This window comes from Panthera onca, chromosome X, assembly GCF_046562875.1.
Source record: "Panthera onca isolate mPanOnc1 chromosome X, mPanOnc1 haplotype 2, whole genome shotgun sequence".
Classification (NCBI taxonomy): Eukaryota; Metazoa; Chordata; class Mammalia; order Carnivora; family Felidae; genus Panthera; species Panthera onca.
Window position 1 is genome coordinate 78,753,025 of NC_138357.1, and position 15,554 is coordinate 78,768,578.

A 15,554-nucleotide genomic window follows, 5' to 3' on the forward strand; every position below is an offset into this window, starting at 1 on the left:
TCCCCCAGGAGCTATGGCTCCACATTCCTTAACTCTATCCCTTCCATCTTTGTGATCTGAGTAAGGATTAGAGCCCTTTTCCTAACACTCCCTTGATGTCATGAGACAAGATGGCATTTTGAAAGGGCATTTTACTAAACACTTTGGGAATACCAATGGGAAGTGGAGGAAAGAATGTTTTAAAAAAAGGTTTCTCTCTCTCTCTCTCTCTCACACACACACACACACACACACACACACACAGTAGCATTCTGCTTGACCCAGGGAAAACTCTATTTTGAATATGTTTATCCCCTTCATTCTAGGTGAAGAGTCAGGTCCTACTTTCTGTCCCTGAAGCCCTGTTGAGTGAGCCCAGGGCTCACTTGGAATCAATAGTACAGCTTTAAAAAAATAAATAAATAAATAAAAGTTTATTTAATTTTGAGAGAGAGAGAGAGAGAGAGAGAACAGGAGTGGGGGAGGGGAAGAGAGATAGGAGATACAGAATCCGAAGCAGACTTCAGGTTCTGAGCTGTCAGCACAGAGCCTGATGCAGGGTTTGAACACACAAACGGTGAAATAATGACCTGAGCCAAAGTTGGCTGCTTAACCAACTGAGCCACCCAGATACCCCTCAATAGTACAGCTTTAACATTTTTAATGTTCTTATTTCTTTAGAATACTGTTGCCCAGTAAAACTTCCTATAGTGATGAAATATATCTGCATTCTCCAATGCAGTAGCCACTATCCAGCCATCTGTGGCTATTGAGTAGTTGAGATGTGGCTAGTATGATTGAGAAATGGGATTTTAAATTTTATTAAATTTTAATTTAAATAGACACATGTGACTAAATTACACCTACATTGGACAGTGCAGATCTAGAAAGATCAAGGCCAAGGAATATGGGCCTTAATTTCCTTTACCTCAACTCATTTTTTTATCCCTTCTAGGAATGTTAAAGTTTATCCCCACCCTCCCACTCCATGAGTCAGTATAGTGGAACAAACAAGGGCTCTGGGGACATGGAATGCTGGCTTTCACATCCTGACTTAACCACCTAGACACCCTATAACCATGAAGTTGCCCCTTAACTCCTCTGACTTTTGATTTTTCTGATTTGTACAGTGGGCTTCATTATGCCAACCTCTTAAGTTTATTGATAAAACTAAGTAAACATAATGTAATTATTTGTAAAAAGGTAGTTTTACTTTCTTTTCCTTCCCTTTTCATCTATTCTCCCATCCATCTGTGTCTCTCTTTTATAGTTTTCTCTCCCCCTACCTCCATAAAAATAGCTGAAAAAATACCCTCTGAAATGTGCTCTGTGTCGTTGGGCATGAAACCACTGTCATTCATTCAGCAAACACATTGTAGAGTTCTGCTCCATGCCAGCCTTAGACATGGCTCCTACTTTCAAAGTTTTCTTCCCTAGACTAGTATCTGTATTACCTGGGAGCTTGTTAGAAATGCAGAATTTTTAGCTCTACTCGAGGCCTACCAAGTATGATTCTGCACTTTAACAAGACTCCCATTTGACTTACATTATATATTAAAGTTTGAGGAGCACTGCTGTAAAATGATAGCTGTATTATACTGTCAAAGAGTCTATAATATAAGTACAATGTGTTCTCTACCTGGCAGCTGAGTGATGCTATCAAGATCTAAGTTGGGTCATATCTCTCTTCCTCTCAAAACCATCTGATGGCTATTTCTCCCTGAGTAAAAGCCAATTTCTTACTATTATTTACAAAGTCCTATGTGATAAACCTATTGTTACCTCTGTGACTTGATCTCCTTCATCTTTCCCACCTTCTGTCACTGCTCCATGCACACTGGCCTCTTGCTGTTCCTAAAAAACTATCTTGCATGCCCCCTTTGCCAGATTTTGCACTGGCTTTTCCCTCTCCCTGGAGCACTCCTTCCCCAGATATCTTCATGGCTTCCTTCCTCACCTCCTTCAAGTCTTTACTCAAATATCACCTTCTCCTTGAGATCGTCCCTGACCTTTCTATTTAAAATTATAACCTTGCACTATCTCTCCCTCTTTCCTGCTTTATTTTCCTCTATTGTACTTATTGCTATCTGACATATTATATATTTGCTTATATGATTTTTTTATTGTTCTTCTCCCCTGCTAGAATGTAGATTCCATGAGGGGCAAGTGTTTTTACCTGTTGATTTACTATATATTGCCAATACCTAGCATGGTGTCTGGCACATGGTACATGCTCAATAAATATTGTTGAAAGTAGGAATTAAATACAAGTGCTCACATGCATGTATTACTTTGGCAAAATACATTCACATCTTATGCCACTTGATTTTCAGACAGGGCAGAGGTTGTTACTGTTATTCCTATTTTCTAGATCAAAAGACTTGAGTCTCTAAGAGACAAAATTACTTTCTCTGAGTTCTCAGGCGCTGGCTCAGTGAGAGTCCTTTAGTTTTAGAAGGATCTTCTGTTCTCAACTCCAAAACATCTTGGCCTCTTCTTACAGGGCACAAGCTCAGGACAGCAATAAAAGTATTCATCTATCTAGAGGAGGGAGTGCTATGTCCCTGCTTTGAGGACTTGCCCAATCCAGCCAAACCAATTAAAGCTTTATCATTGATAAATATGAAACCAGCATATTACCAACAAAAGCTTTACTTGGTTTGGCTGGATTGGGCCTCCAACTTTGGCTCAGGTCATGATCTCATAATTTGTGGGTTCAAGCCCCACATTGGACTCTGTGCTGACAGCTCAGAGTCTGGAGCCAGCTTCGGATTCTGTATCTCCCTCTCTCTGCCCCTCCCCCACTCCTGTTCTGTGATCTGCTGGTTCCATATTTATCGATTATTCTTGGTGCTGAAGTTAAGGGTTTAAGTGCAAAGTATTTCTTTGTCCCACACTGCAACCACAGTGTTAGAAGGTTTAGCTAGAGCAAAAGAAGGAAGGAGAAATCTGTGTCTAGGTGAACCCAAAGACAGTATTTTAGTCCAGGATTGTGTCACCACTAAACCAAAAGCTGTAAGTAACAATATGGTTTATCATAGAGAATACCAGACTCAGAATCGGGATACCCAGGTTCAGGACCCACCTTGGTCTCTGACTGGCTGGGGAATGTTTTCCATCATGGGCCTTGTTTCTCAACTCTAAAATGAGAAGATTGGAAGGGTTGTTCTTTAAGTGCTTAATTTCTGGGTTTCTGTACAATCTTACTTAAGAAAGCTAAAGAAAGCTGTTGTAGTGATCCAGGTTGCTTTTATATTGTCTGTTGCTTTCTCCTTGGTACCTGTGAAAACACGTCTTACTCAGGCATTACTGTGTTATCATAATGACTGTGTTCACATGAGGTAATCTACTCTTTCTGTAAATTAAGGGAAATCTCTAAATAATTCCCACTCTTGAGCTTTTGAAGAGGAAATGGGAGACACTACATTCAGTATAAAAAAGGCCACTATCTATTAGAAAATACACACATATATTTGTATATATTTACTGTATATAATGTATAGTAATGTATGTGGCACAGATGATTAAACATATATCATATATTATAATCTTATATAATATATATATATATAATATGTATATTATGTATATTATTATATATATTTGCTCTTGGGAACAGAAGATGCTTTACAAACATTTAAGTTACAATACCCTTATTTTACAAATAAGAAGGTAGGAAATAAACTATTTTTTTAAATCAAAGTCATTCAGTGAGGCCAGTGAGATAAAAGATCTTTTTTAATGAGTTATTTGTAGAAGATGACATTTTTCTTTCTAAATCCAGAAAGTGGGATAAAATAGCTTGGCTCAGTTCTAGGTCACTTTGAACAATGATTGATGGTATTGCCTCCCGTAACCTTAGAACTCACAGTATAATAAGGGAAACTGAGACAACAGGGTAAAGAAAGCTAAAGATGCCTTATAAAGTTGCCTTGTATGCCTCTCTAAAGGAAGATAATCTCAGTTAACTCATATCTGTGAAATAAATTCTGCTCTCAAATGCCTCCAGAGAAACTGGACTAGCTTTCCTCAGTCATTTGCATTAGTGTCTCATATCCTTCACCATTAAGAAATTCTTCCTTAGGTCTAGTTGCATTTATCATGTTATTTCCATTTGATATGCTTAAGCCTGGGATTTCCAAACTTTTTGCCCATTTCACTTTTCCTTTCTGTGAATTGCCTATCCTCATGCTTTCCAGTTGTCTTTACATTTCCATGTACACATAGCAAATGATAACACATTGTAAAATGGTAATATTTGTATAGCATACTAAGGTATAAGGATGAGGCAGCTCAGCAGCTTGAAGTGACCATCTCAGGGGTTTCTAGCTCCCCTACACCTTACCTGTTCACCTTGAATCACCTGGATACTCTAGGCCCTGTTCCTATCCTTATCCATTCTCCTATAGTTTCTTATGTATTAATTAATTCATTTATTTATTTTTGCTGATTTATAGTAGTTCCTTGTATATTCCAGATATTAATCCCTTGTCAGTTTTCCATGTTGCAATACATTCTTCCTGTGATCCTCTTCTTTTTTGTTTTCTTTAATTTGAAGAAAGGATACCTTGGCCAAAAAAGGGGAAAAAACAAACACCAAAGAAACATTCTGCTTCTAGTTTAGGTTTATCATCACTAGCATGAAAAGAGCTAGTCATTTTGTAGTTATTCAACATATATTTATTGAGCAGCAACTATATTCCAGGTACTGTTAAACTCTGGGATACTGCTATGGACAGGAAGACAACCATGATCATAATCCCCTAATTTTCTTAAAATTATTTTTAAAGGGTGCCTGGGTGGCTCAGTCGGTTAAGCAGCCGACTTCGGTTCAGGTCATGATCTCGCAGTCCGTGAGTTTGAGCCCCGCATCGGGCTCTGTGCTGACAGCTCAGAGCCTGGAGCCTGTTTCGGAATCTGTGTCTCCCTCTCTCTGACCCCCCCCCCCCATTCATGCTCTGTCTCTTTCTGTCTCAAAAATAAATAAACGTTAAAAAAATTAAAAAAAATATTTTTAAGATGTTTATCAACTCCCCTGTCAGGCCTAAGGTTTCCACACAAAACAATATATGAAATCTATATTAAGTCAGAGCTGAAAGGGGCCCTGGAAATTTTTCTGATATATGTATTTTAGAGATGGAGACACTGAGGGCCAGACTTATGCAAGTCTTTCCCTAGGGGATTTCCCAAAACGTAGGTGATTCATAGGCTCTTCAGTCTATTTTATTTCCCTGCAGTCTTTGGGATCTTCCCTGGAGATAATGGCTATGATTTGTATCCCATATCAAGCTAATTTTAGCTCAATGCACTAGATCTAGACTTCTAGATCAACACTGTGGGCTTAAGAACAGAGTGAAATAGGTAGGCAACTTCTCTTTGACTGTCACCATGGCAATGCCAGGGCTAATTTATGCCAATAGTGATTGATTTAAAAATCTCCCATAGTATTCTTAACTACTGTGTGGTCTGCCTTCTCAGAGGCTCTCACATATGGCTTCTGTTGAATCAGTTCACACTACTGCCATATCACCCTTTTCTCTCCTACCATTCAATGGAGAAGCATCTGTCAGCATGTTGAAGCATGCTTGACAGTAAGAGCCACAGACCTCTTTGCTTCTTCTGCCTTGTGTTGTTTTTCAGGCTCCTGTATACCCTGCTTACTCCCCTTTGACTCTGTATTATTTTCTCCATTTTCTTCTGAAAACAGGACTCACAACTGAACTCTGCTCTCCTGCCGTGGTGTAACACCTTCCTGTCACTTCTCTCATTCTATCCTCTCAATTTGTTTATTTTTTTCTCCAACATAAACTGACATTAGGTTTTTTGCAGTCACATTCCACTGCCAACTCACCTTAATATATGTGCCCTCAAAAAAATGAGTGAATGAGAAGAAATAAGTATTGATTGACCCCTAAGCCAAGCATTTTTTTCACCATTTCTATGGAAAACTAATATAGTCACCAGGTCAGCCAAAGGAAGAGGATGAAAAATAAAAGCAAGACTCCAGGGACTAGTGATCTCTCCTGGTGTTTCTCCCCTGAGAAGCCTAGGTAGTTGTGTTGGGTAGTGGCTAAATGTGACATTTTGAGGTTCTCTTACTACCCCCATATTCTTATGTCCTATTTCTTATTTCCTTGATAATGGCAGTTTCTATTTGGAATCCCATCAGAAAGTCATGTGTCTTAAATAGGACTAATGATTTTTAGAAAACATTGGTTTCTCCCTCTTTCCTTGATAATACTGTTCTCAAGGTAGGTTTCTTGAGATTGTATTCTTTACATTTTCTCACAAAGACTTTTCTCTCCAGTTTTATGCAAAAGACAAGACCATTAGAGGAAGATTGAAAATAGGAAAAATACGATCAGAATTCACCAAATAGAACTGTTTGAACTTTTGTATAATTGCTTGAAAAATCTGTGTGTGTGTGTGTGTGTGTGTGTGTGTGTGTGTATATATATATATATATATATAATGTGTAATATATATATACACAAATATATATATGTATATATACATATGTATATACTTATACATATATGTCTAAATACATGTATGTATTTACAGAGCTATAATTATGGTGACATATCGTTTGTTTCTGCTTTTTTTTTTTAAATTTATTTATTTATTTATCTATTTATTTATTTAAATTTTATTTAAACCCAAACTAGTTAACATATAGTGTAATGGTTTCAGGAGTAGAACTTAGTGATTTATCCCTTACATATAACACCCAGTGCTCACCCCAACAAGTGCCCTCCTTCATACCCATCACCCATTTCCCATTTCCCTACCCAACACTCCTCCAGCAACCCTCAGTTTGTTCTCTGTATTTAAGAATTTCTTAATGGTTTGTCTCCCTCTCTGTTTTTATCTCATTTTTCTTCCCTTCCCTTATGTTCATCTGTTTTGTTTCTTAAATTCTATATGAATTAAATCTTATGACATTTATCTTTCTCTGACTTATTTTGCTTAGCATAATACACTCTAGTTCCATCTATGTTGTTGCAAATGGCAAGGTTTCATTCTTTTTGATTGCTGAGTAATGTTCCACTGTATGTGTGTGTGTATATATATATATATATATATATATATATATACACACACACACACACCACATCTTTGTTATCCATTTATCAGTTGATGGACATTTGGGCTCTTTCCATAATTTGACTGTTGTTGGTAGTGCTGCTATAAACATTGGGGTGCATGTGCCCCTTTGAATCAGCATTTTTGTATCCTTTGGATACAATTGCTGGGTTGTAGGCTAGGTTTCCTCAATTTTTTGAGGAACCTCTACACTGTTTTCCAGAGTGGCTGGACCAGGTTGCATTCCCACCAGCGGTGCAAAAGTGTTCCCCTTGCTCCACATCCTTGCCAACACTGTTGTTTCTTGAGTTTTTAATTTTAGCCATTCTGACAGGTGGTATCTCACTATGGTTTTTTTTTTTTTTTAATATATGAAATTTACTGTCAAATTGGTTTCCATACAACACCCAGTGCTCATCCCAAAAGGTGCCCTCCTCAATACCCATCACCCACCCTGCCCTCCCTCCCACCCCCCATCAACCCTCAGTTTGTTCTCAGTTTTTAACAGTCTCTTATGCTTTGGCTCTCTCCCACTCTAACCTCTTTTTTTTTTTTTTCCTTCCCCTCCCCCATGGGTTTCTGTTATGTTTCTCAGGATCCACATAAGAGTGAAACCATATGGTATCTGTCTTTCTCTGTATGGCTTATTTCACTTAGCATCACACTCTCCAGTTCCATCCATGTTGCTACAAAAGGCCATATTTCATTTTTTCTCATTGCCACGTAGTATTCCATTGTGTATATAAACCACAATTTCTTTATCCATTCATCAGTTGATGGACATTTAGGCTCTTTCCATAATTTGGCTATTGTTGAGAGTGCCGCTATAAACATTGGGGTACAGGTGCCCCTATACATCAGTACTCCTGTATCCCTTGGATAAATTCCTAGCAGTGCTATTGCTGGGTCATAGGGTAGGTCTATTTTTAATTTTCTGAGGAACCTCCACACTGCTTTCCAGAGCGGCTGCACCAATTTGCATTCCCACCAACAGTGCAAGAGGGTTCCTGTTTCTCCACATCCTCTCCAGCATCTATAGTCTCCTGATTTCTTCATTTTGGCCACTCTGACTGGCGTGAGGTCGTATCTGAGTGTGGTTTTGATTTGTATTTCCCTGATAAGGAGCGACGTTGAACATCTTTTCATGTGCCTGTTGGCCATCCGGATGTCTTCTTTAGAGAAGTGTCTATTCATGTTTTCTGCCCATTTCTTCACTGGGTTATTTGTTTTTCGGGTGTGGAGTTTGATGAGCTCTTTATAGATTTTGGATACTAGCCCTTTGTCCGATGTGTCATTTGCAAAAATCTTTTCCCATTCCGTTGGTTGCCTTTTCGTTTTGTTGGTTGTTTCCTTTGCTGTGCAGAAGCTTTTTATCTTCATAAGGTCCCAGTAATTCACTTTTGCTTTTAATTCCCTTGCCTTTGGGGATATGCCGAGTAAGAGATTGCTACGGCTGAGGTCAGAGAGGTCTTTTCCTGCTTTCTCCTCTAAGGTTTTGATGGTTTCCTGTCTCACATTCAGGTCCTTTATCCATTTTGAGTTTATTTTTGTGAATGGTGTGAGAAAGTGGTCTAGTTTCAACCTTCTGCATGTTGCTGTCCAGTTCTCCCAGCACCATTTGTTAAAGAGACTGTCTTTTTTCCATTGGATGTTCTTTCCTGCTTTGTCAAAGATGAGTTGGCCATACGTGTGTGGGTCTAGTTCTGGGGTTTCTATTCTATTCCATTGGTCTATGTGTCTGTTTTTATGCCAATACCATGCTGTCTTGATGATGACAGCTTTGTAGTAGAGGCTAAAGTCTGGGATTGTGATGCCTCCTGCTTTGGTCTTCTTCTTCAAAATTACTTTGGCTATTCGGGGCCTTTTGTGGTTCCATATGAATTTTAGGATTGCTTGTTCTAGTTTCGAGAAGAATGCTGGTGCCATTTTGATTGGGATTGCATTGAATGTGTAGATAGCTTTGGGTAGTATTGACATTTTGACAATATTTATTCTTCCAATCCATGAGCAGGGAATGTCTTTCCATCTCTTTATATCTTCTTCAATTACCTGCATAAGCTTTCTATAGTTTTCAGCATACAGATCTTTTACATCTTTGGTTAGATTTATTCCTAGGTATTTTATGCTAGTTGGTGCAATTGTGAATGGGATCAGTTTCTTCATTTGTCTTTCTGTTGCTTCATTGTTAGTGTATAAGAATGCAACTGATTTCTGCACATTGATTTTGTATCCTGCAACTTTGCTGAATTCATGTATCAGTTCTAGCAGACTTTTGGTGGAGTCTATCGGATTTTCCATGTATAATATCATGTCATCTGCAAAAAGCGAAAGCTCGACTTCATCTTTGCCAATTTTGATGCCTTTGATTTCCTTTTGTTGTCTGATTGCTGATGCTAGAACTTCCAGCACTATATTAAACAACAGCGGTGACAGTGGGCATCCCTGTCGTGTTCCTGATCTCAGGGAAAAAGCTCTCAGTTTTTCCCCGTTGAGGATGATGTTAGCTGTGGGCTTTTCATAAATGGCCTTTATGATCTTTAAGTATGTTCCTTCTATCCCGACTTTCTCAAGGGTTTTTATTAAGAAAGGGTGCTGAATTTGTCAAAGGCCTTTTCTGCATCGATTGACAGGATCACATGGTTCTTCTCTTTTTTTTTGTTAATGTGATGTATCACGTTGATCGATTTGCGAATGTTGAACCAGCCCTGCATCCCAGGAATGAATCCCACTTGATCATGGTGAATAATTCTTTTTATATGCTGTTGAATTCAATTTGCTAGTATCTTATTAAGAATTTTTGCATCCATATTCATCAGGGATATTGGCCTGTAGTTCTCTTTTTTTACTGGGTCTCTGTCTGGTTTAGGAATCAAAGTAATACTGGCTTCATAGAATGAGTCTGGAAGTTTTCCTTCCCTTTCTATTTCTTGGAATAGCTTGAGAAGGATAGGTATTATCTCTGCTTTAAATGTCTGCTAGAACTCCCCTGGGAAGCCATCTGGTCTTGGACTCTTATTTGTTGGGAGATTTTTGATAACCGATTCAATTTCTTCGCTGGTTATGGGTCTGTTCAAGCTTTCTATTTCCTCCTGATTGAGTTTTGGAAGAGTGTGGGTGTTTAGGAATTTGTCCATTTCTTCCAGGTTGTCCAATTTGTTGGCATATAATTTTTCATAGTATTCCCTGAGAATTGTTTGTATCTCTGAGGGATTGGTTGTAATCATCCCATTTTCATTCATGATTTTATCTATTTGGGTCATCTCCCTTTTCTTTTTGAGAAGCCTGGCTAGAGGTTTGTCAATTTTGTTTATTTTTTCAAAAAACCAACTCTTGGTTTCGTTGATCAGCTCTACAGTTTTTTTAGATTCTATATTGTTTATTTCTGCTCTGATCTTTATTACTTCTCTTCTTCTGCTGGGTTTAGGCTGCCTTTGCTGTTCTGCTTCTATTTCCTTTAGGTGTGCTGTTAGATTTTGTATTTGGGATTTTTCTTGTTTCTTGAGATAGGCCTGGATTGCAATGTATTTTCCTCTCAGGACTGCCTTCGCTGCGTCCCAAAGCGTTTGGATTGTTGTATTTTCATTTTCGTTTGTTTCCATATATTTTTTAATTTCTTCTCTAATTGCCTGGTTGACCCACTCATTCGTTAGTAGGGTGTTCTTTAACCTCCATGCTTTTGGAGGTTTTCCAGACTTTTTCCTGTGGTTGATTTCAAGCTTCATAGCATTGTGGTCTGAAAGTATGCATGGTATAATTTCAATTCTTGTAAACTTATGAAGGGCTGTTTTGTGACCCAGTATATGATCTATCTTGGAGAATGTTCCATGTGCACTCGAGAAGAAAGTATATTCTGTTGCTTTGGGATGTAGAGTTCTAAATATATCTGTCAAGTCCATCTGATCCAATGTATCATTCAGGGCCCTTGTTTCTTTATTGACTGTGTGTTTAGATGATCTATCCATTTCTGTAAGTGGGGTGTTAAAGTCCCCTGCAATGACCACATTCTTATCAATAAGGTTGCTTATGTTTATGAGTAATTGTTTTATATATCTGGGGGCTCGGGTATTTGGCGCATAGACATTTATAATAGTTAGCTCTTCCTGGTGGATAGACCCTGTGATTATTATATAATGCCCTTCTTCATCTCTTGTTACAGCCTTTAATTTAAAGTCTAGTTTGTCTGATATAAGTATGGCTACTCCAGCTTTCTTTTGGCTTCCAGGAGCATGATAAATAGTTCTCCATCCCCTCACTCTCAATCTAAAGGTGTCCTCAGATCTAAAATGAGTCTCTTGTAGACAGCAAATAGATGGGTCTTGTTTTTTTATCCATTCTGATACCCTATGTCTTTTAGTTGGCGCATTTAATCCATTTACATTCAGTGTTATTATAGAAAGATATAGGTTTAGAGTCATTGTGATGTCTGTATGTTTTATGCTTGTAGTGATGTCTCTGGTACTTTGTCTCACAGGATCCCCCTTAGGATCTCTTGTAGGGCTGGTTTCGTGGTGACAAATTCCTTCAGTTTTTGTTTGTTTGGGAAGATCTTTATCTCTCCTTCTATTCTAAATGACAGACTTGCTGGATAAAGGATTCTCGGCTGCATATTTTTTCTGTTTAGCACACTGTAGATATCGTGCCAAGCCTTTCTGGCCTGCCAAGTTTCAAAGGAGAGATCAGTCACGAGTCTTATAGGTCTCCCTTTATATGTGAGGGCACGTTTATCCCTTGCTGCTTTCAGAATTTTCTCTTTATCCTTGTATTTTGCCAGTTTCACTATGATATGTCGTGCAGAAGATCGATTCAAGTTACGTCTGAAGGGAGTTCTCTGTGCCTCTTGGATTTCAATGCCTTTTTCCTTCCCCAGTTCAGGGAAGTTCTCAGCTATAATTTCTACAAGTACCCCTTCGGCACCTTTCCCTCTCTCTTCCTCCTCTGGGATACCAAGTTTGCGTATATTATTTCTTTTTAGTGTATCACTTAGTTCTCTAATTTTCCCCTCATACTCCTGGATTTTTTTATCTCTCTTTCTTTCAGCTTCCTCTTTCTCCATAACTTTATCTTCTAGTTCACCTATTCTCTCCTCTGCCTCTTCAAGCCGAGCTGTCATGGTTTCCATTTTGTTTTGCATTTCGTTTAAAGCATTTTTCAGCTCCTCGTGACTGTTCCTTAGTCCCTCGATCTTTGTGGCAAGAGATTCTCTGCTGTCCTGTATACTGTTTTCAAGCCCAGCGATTAATTTTATGACTATTATTCTAAATTCACTTTCTGTTATATTATTTAAATCCTTTTTGATCAGTTCATTAGCTGTTGTTATTTCCTGGAGATTCTTCTGAGGGGAATTCTTCCGTTTGGTCATTTTGGAGAGTCCCTGGAGTGGTGAGGACCTGCAGGGCACTTCCCCTGTGCTGTGGTGTATAACTGGAGTTAGTGGGTGGGGCCGCAGTCCGACCCGATGTCTGCCCCCAGCCCACTGCTGGGGCCACAGTCAGACTGGTGTGTGCCTTCTCTTCCCCTCTCCTAGGGGCGGGATTCACTGTGGGGTGGCGTGTCCCGTCTGGGCTACTTGCACACTGCCAGGCTTGTGTTGCTGGGGATCTGGCGTATAAGCTGGGGTGGGTGGGCAAGGTGCACGGGGGCTGGAGGGGCAGGCTTAGCTCGCTTCTCCTTAGGTGATGCACTTCAGGAGGGGCCCTGTGGCAGTGGGAGGGAGTCAGATCCGCTGCCGGAGGTTTGGCTCCGCAGAAGCACAGAGTTGGGTGTTTGTGCGGAGCGAGCAAGTTCCCTGGCAGGAACTGGTTCCCTTTGGGATTTTGGCTGGGGGATGGGCGGGGGAGATGGCGCTGGCGCCTTTGTTCCCCGCCAAGCTGAGCTCTGCCGTCCGGGGGCTCAGCAGCTCTCCCTCCCTTTGTCCTCCAGCTTTCCCGCTTTCCGAGCAGAGCTGTTAACTTATGACCTCCCAGACGCTAAGTCGCGCTTGCTGTCGGAACACAGTCTGTCCGGCCCCTCCGCTTTTGCCAGCCAGACTCGGGGGCTCTGCTTGGCCGGCGAGCCGCCCCTCCGCCCCGGCTCCCTCCCGCCAGTCCGTGGAGCGCCCACCGCCTCGCCGCCCTTCCTACCCTCTTCCGTGGGCTTCTCGTCTGCGCTTGGCTCCGGAGACTCCGTTCTGCTAATCCTCTGGCGGTTTTCTGGGTTCTTTAGGCAGGTGTAGGTGGAATCTAAGTGATCGGCAGGACACGCGGTGAGCCCCGCGTCCTCCTACGCCGCCATCTTCCGGAGGAGATGTGTTTCTACTTTTTAATGTTATTTCATAAATACTATTTCATGTTTCTAGACAGGTTTTTTTGTTTTTATTTAAATTATGGTTAGTTAACATGCAGTGTAATATGAGTTTCAGGTACATAATATATTGATTCAACGCTTCCATACACCACCTGGTGTTCATCACAACGAGTGCATTCCTTAATCTGCATCACCCATTTAGCCCATCCCCCCACCCGCCACCCTTCTAGTAATCATCAGTTTGTTCTCTATAATTAAAAGTCTGTTTCTTGGTTTGCCTCTCTTTTTTCCCCTTGGCTCCTGTTTTGTTTCTTAGATTCCACATATGAGTGAAATCATATCTTTAACTGTCTTTCTCTGACTGGCTTATTTCACATAACATAATACTCTCTAGCTCCATCCACATCATTACAAATGGCAAGATGTCATTCCTTTTTTTTAAGCTTATGTATTATTTTTGAGAAATAGAGCAAGTGGGAGCGAGGCAGAGAGAGAGGGAGAGTGCAGAGTCCAATGCAGGGCTCGAGCCCACAAGCCATGAGATCATGACCTGAGCAGAAGTTGGACGCTTAACTGACTGAGCCACCCAGATGTCGCAAGATTTCATTCTTTTTGGTGGCTGAGTAATATTCTAGTGTGTGTGTGTGTGTGTGTGTGTGTATGCGCACACACAGTATATCTGTATGTATTCATCAGTCAATGGACACTTGGGCTGCTTACATAGTTTGGCTATTCTAGATAATGCTGCAATAAGCATCGGGTGCATATACGACTTCAAATTAGTATCTTTTTATTTTTTGGGTAAATACCTATTAGTTCATTTGCTGAATTGTAGGGTAGTTCTATTTTTAACTTTTTTAGGAAGCTCCATACTATTCTCTAGAGTGGCATGCTCCAGTTTGCATTCCCACCAAAGTGCAAGATGGTTCCTCTTTCTCTACATTCTTGCCAACACCTGTTGTTTCTTGTGTTGTTGACTTTACCCATTCTTTAAGGTATGCGGTGATATCTTGTTATAGTTTTTTTTTTAATTTTTTTAATGTTTATTTTTTGAGAGAGAGAGAGACAGAGACAGAGACAGAGTGTGAGCAGGGGAGGGACAGAGAGAGAGGGAGACCCAGAATCAGAAGCAGGCTCCAGGCTCTGTGCTGTCAGCACAGATCTCAATGCAGGGCTCAAACCCATAACTGCAAGATCATGACCTAAGCTGAAGTTGAATGCCTAAGTGACTGAGCCACCCAGGTGCCCCTCATTGTAGTTTTGATTTGTATTTCCTGATAGTAATGTTGAGCATCTTTCCATATGTCTGTTGTCCATCTGTATTTCTTCTTGGAAAAATGTCTATTCATGTCGTCTGCCCATTTCTTTTTTATTTTAAGAGAGAGAAAAAAGTGCATATGCAAGGTATGGGGGAGAGTGGGAGAGAGGCAGAGGAAGAGAAAGAGAGAGAACCTTAAGAAGGCCCCACGCTGAACATGGAGCCCGACGCAGGTCTTGATCCCACTACCCTGGGATCATGACTTGAGCCAAAATTTGCAGTCAGATGCTCAACCGAGCGAGCCACCCAGGCACTCCATCTTCTTCCCATTTCTTAACTGGATTATTTGGTTTTGGGGGTATTGATTACTATAAGTTCTTTATATATTTTGGATACTAATCCTTTATCAGATATGTCATTTGCAATTATCTTCTCCCATTCTGTGGGTTTCCTTTTAGTTTAGTTGATTGTTTCCTTTGCTATGCAGATTTTTATTTTGAGGAAGTCCCAATAGCTGAAATTTGCTTTTCTTTTCCTTGCCTCAGGAGACATATCTGAGAGAAGTTGCTACTGCTGATGTCAAAGAGGTTACTGCCTGTATTCTCCTCTAGGATTTTGATAGTTTCAACTCCCACATTTATATCTTTAGTCCATTTTTTATTTATTTTGTGTGTGGTGTGTGTAAGGGTCTAGTTTCATTCTTTTGCATAATACTGTCCAGTTTTTCCAACATCACTTGTTGAAGAGACTATCTTTCTCATTGGATGTTCCTTCTTGGTTTGTTGAAGATTAATTGACCATATAGATGTGGGTTCATTTCTGGGTTTTCTATTCTGTTCCATTTGTCCATGTGTCTGTTCTTTTACCATACTGTCTTGATGACTACAGGTTTTTAATACAGCTTGAAGTCCAGAATTATGATGACTACAGCTTTTTTTTTTTTTTCAAA

General features: G+C 40.0%; 1 protein-coding gene across 11 annotated transcripts in view; it reads left to right on the forward strand.

The window, feature by feature from the left end:
* Window positions 1–15,554, forward strand: part of ARHGEF9 (Cdc42 guanine nucleotide exchange factor 9) — a 197,470-nt gene that overhangs the window by 99,140 nt on the left and 82,776 nt on the right. The window lies entirely within an intron of this gene.